Below are 4,504 nucleotides of genomic sequence, written 5' to 3'. Positions count from 1 at the left end.
CAAAAGTATTTTTTATTTCCATCTGACAAATGTATTTGTTGACTTCTTTTTTAAAGTAAGGCATTTCTAAAGTATCTAGATTGGTTCAATTTAGCAGTCTAGTTCACAACCTCATGCTTTCTCAACAATCAAAAAATTCAAATTCAACACAATAACATATATGATCCAGACTTCCTGTGTATTTCCCATCTCTACATGGCTTATTCTTTTTATATTACTTTACTTCTCTCTTTAAAGACTTTAAACTATTCATTTTTTTTCTATGACTATACCCTTTTTCTTTTTCTAAGCCTACACACATTGTTAAACACACTGGGACCTATTTAGAGGTTTTTCCATCCGGATCTCTTTTATTGCATATCTCTAGTCTATTTTGACCACACTAGCAAACCTTAATCTGCTAAGCTACACATGTGCTTAGCTCTCTGCTAACTCTGTGTGCTTTTTGGGTCGTGAAAGTCAGGCCTAAAACTCACAGCCTGGTCAGAGGTTCCTAACTGAGAACTGTATTCACCCTTCCTAGAGTTCTAGAATGCCAGTGCTTGCACTGGTGGCAGGTGTTCTTACCTAGTTTTTTGTTCCCACTTAATGTACTAGCTGCTCAAGAGCTCACTGTCTGCCAGGAACTGTCCAGCAAAAAGTCTTAAAGGAGCCGGGTTTTTTGTTTTGCTTTTTTAAGCTTTCTCAAGCACTATGAAAATTCTAGCCCCATGTTGGGTGCCAAAATGTTGTTTGTTTTTGTTCTTTTGTGGGGCCTGCCACCCAGCTCCTGAATAAATCACACTCACCGGAGACATGACTCAGTGGTTAAGAGCACTGACTGCTCTTCCGAAGGTCCTGAGTTCAATTTCCAGCACCCACATGGTGGCTCACAACCATCTGTAATGAGATCTGGTGCCCTCTTCTGGCCTGCAGGCATACTTGCAGACAGAACACTGTATAAATCACACTCAAAGACTTATTCTTAATTATAAATGACAGGCCTTAGCTTGGCTTATTTCTTGCTATCTTTCCTTAACTTTAAATTAACCCATCTGTCTTTTGCCTCTGGGCTTTTACCTTTCTCTATTTTTGTATACCTTTCTTCCTTACTCCATTGCTGGTTGTGTAGCTGGGTGGCATCCTCCTTCTTTTTTCTGATATTTCTCCTTCTATATATTCTCTCTGCCTGTCAGCCCTGCCTGTCCTTTCTCCTGCCTTGTTATTGGCTGTGCAGTTCTTTATTAGACCATCAGGTGATTTACACAGGAACAGTAACACAGCTTCACAGAGTTAAATAAATGCAACATAAACAAAAGTAATGAACCTTAAAATAATAATCTACAACAGTGGTTTTGTTTCCATAGTTTGGGAGATGAAACTACTGAACTACATCATCATCCTTTGTTTTGCTTTTAGCAATAAGGGATCCTCATTAGTTGTCATGGCTCCTGGACTTTCTGTGCAGCCCAGGATGGATTCAAACTCAGTACACATCTCTCAAGTCTGGGTGCCTGAAATGCAGGGAGGCGTGACCATACCAACTATATATTTTTTTCTGAATGGATATGACCTTGAAGACCTGTGAAACAGGACCACACACAGAGAAAATAACACCAAAAATATATTTAAGGAAATATAGGTGAAGTTTTTCCTAATTTTTTTGTTTTGTTTTGTTTTGTTTTTCTAGACAGGATTTCTCTATGTAGCCCTGGCTGTCCTGAAACTCACTTTGTAGACCAGGCTGGCCTTGAACTCACAGAGATCCACCTGCCTCTGCCTCCCAAGTGCTAGGATTAAAGGCGTGTGCCACCACTACCCAGTAGGCCCTATTTTGATTTCTTTCAAAACAAAAAACAAACAAAAATCCAATCAACTGATAGAGAAAGCCAACCGGCCCTAAGTAAAATAAACAGAAAGAAAAACACAGACATAATAATTAAAACAAAATCTGTAGCATGAAAAAGAAGGCTGAAAAACAGATGGGGGGTGGTGGTGTTTCATTACAAGGAAGCCAGGTGACTGCTGACATCTCATTAGAAATGAGGAAGGTCACCAGAAAATGAATGGTACAACCTTTGGGGTTCTAAAACCTAGGTGGTTAGACAGAAAGAAAAAAAACGAGATTCTATATGCAACAAGATAACTTCAGAATTGAAAGAATTCAAAATATTTTCAAATCTAAAAAAATCAGAATTTGTCCATTATCCATCTATGGTCCAGGAATGCTAAGGGAAATGCCCCCAACAATCTCCATTTGGGAAACTCATAGCCACAGAAAAGTGAAAAGTACAGGAACTGTGAATACATATCTGGGCAAAAGGTAAGCCAAGTTTTATTCCTGAAAAATAAGGTCATGGTTCAAAATTTTAGGATAATTCCTTTTTCTAACCGGTTTTTTACATTTACAAAAGACATTACACACAGTAGGAAGAATACGCTCAACATCAGTCCTTTAGTGATAAAGCACTCAATGAACCAAGAACAGTACTGTTTTCCTCCATCGGATAAAGGGTAATAAGGTTTCTTTGCACCCCAATAAGCCTCTCTGCCGATGTAGCAATCCAAATCAAACCAAATCAGACCGAATTAGAAAAGCCTTGGTTTAATGGGTAAAGTGTTCCGGGCAGTTCTCCAGTCCCCCAGAGAGGAGACAGGGACAAGAGACCAGAAAACCACCTATCTGCTTTCTGGGATGCAGCTTTTATACCCTGTGGGAGTGGTCTTGAGCCTCTTTGGGGGAGGAGCCGTGTTTGCGGGCTTTTTTTTTTTTTTTTAAACTGAGGATTGAACCCAGGGCCTTGTGTTTGCTAGGCAAGCGCTCTCCCACTGAGCTAAATCCCCAAGGGGTGGGTTTGGGGAAAGAGATGGGGGAAGGGAATTGAGGTGGATCTTCTACCAGAACATTCCAGACTCTTTGGGTATATAGGATGTCAGGGTGCCAGGAGCTCCCACCCAAACAAAGGGTGTCTGTGGAAAAACTACGGGAAGCACTGTACTTCATGGTGAAGTACTCAACTGTTTCTCACTCAAAATTGTTGTCCACCAAACACTAGGTATAATGCAAACATGTATTCTTTCATTACCCCTGTTACACATTGTACTAAAAGTTGGAAAAACAAGAAGGTGTTTGACTTGCAATGCCTGGAGAGAGTAAGGTTGTATCATGTTGGCTTCGAACAATTAAGCACGTCCGACTCTGGTGTGGCCTTAGTTACATTTTGTGTTTTCTGTGGTGGTTCTTCACCTGTGGGTTTATCATCAACTTCATTGAGTTTAGAAAACTTCCAGCTTTTATTTCTTTCATTTTATCCATGTCCTTCTTTTCTAAGTGCAAGAATGGACTTACGCACAACCCCCGAGGCTCCGAGGTCACTGGGGACATTTTCATGTTCCCAAAGGTTCTTTTTGGGTAATTTCTATAATACTATGCTAAAGCTCACAAATTCCCCTTCTGCCTTCTAATCTACTGCTAGTCTCATAGACTGCATTTTTAAATCTTGTGTTTTACAGTTTTCTTGCCCTCAGGTGTCTCTCATATCCTCAGCATTTCCCATATTGGGATATTTAGGATATGGTTTTATTATTCTAATTTTTTTTTTTTTCTGCTAATCGTGACGCCTATATCAGTTCAAAATCAGTTTTGATAGTGTGGTCATTCTCCCACCTTGGCTCTTGTTTTCTGCAACTGTGTATAAATGTGATATATATTCAGTCCTTACTGGATGCCAGACTTGTGAATTTTAGCCTGATGAGTGATGGATATTTTTCTATATTTCTGTAAGTGTCTTGGAGCTTCGTTCTGGGGATGAGGTTCAATTACTTGGAAACTGATTGTTTCAGATTTTTTCATGATTTGCTTGGCAGGTTCAGAACAGTTTCCAGCCTCGCACCTCCAGGCTAGTTATCACCCTCCATGAAGCAGTCTCCCCCAAAACATTCTTCCCAGTGTCACACGCTTGAGATCTGCCCGTAGCCGATGTGAACAAGCCCCGGCCCCGGCCCCATGTGAATGCCTGTCATAGTTACTGGTACTCTTTCTCCGTGATCCCCCAAACACTACTATTCTAAACAAACAAAAGCGTAGCAGTAAAATGACTCCAACGACATTCTCTTACACTCATAGAGCAGTGCCTTGCTCGGCCATGGTCAGAGAAACGTAACCACTGGCAACGAAGAGCAGGTCTCCCCTAAGGGAGTCTCACCGGGAAACACATTGTTCTTCAGGGTCTTTTGTGTCTGTGTTATGGCATCCGCTACAGTGTTTTCATGAGATTCCTGTGTAGTGGGTAGCCATCCCAGCCTTGGCCTGGAAGTTCCAACCCCATTGAAGCTTCGGTAATGGTCACGCCCCCCAGGATCTAGAGGAGGGCTCTCTCTTGGGTGGACTCTGGACGCTGGTGGTAGACGGAGCAGAGTTCTCCAGAGAACACCGCCGGACTGCGCCATACCTTTCCCAGACCCTGCAACCTATCCCTTCATTTGTAAGTCACCCCACAAAATAAACCTCCCTTTTAACTACGTG

The sequence above is a fragment of the Onychomys torridus genome, chromosome 20 (genome assembly GCF_903995425.1).
Source record: "Onychomys torridus chromosome 20, mOncTor1.1, whole genome shotgun sequence".
NCBI classification, from domain to species: Eukaryota; Metazoa; Chordata; class Mammalia; order Rodentia; family Cricetidae; genus Onychomys; species Onychomys torridus.
This window is presented reverse-complemented; position numbering follows the sequence as displayed.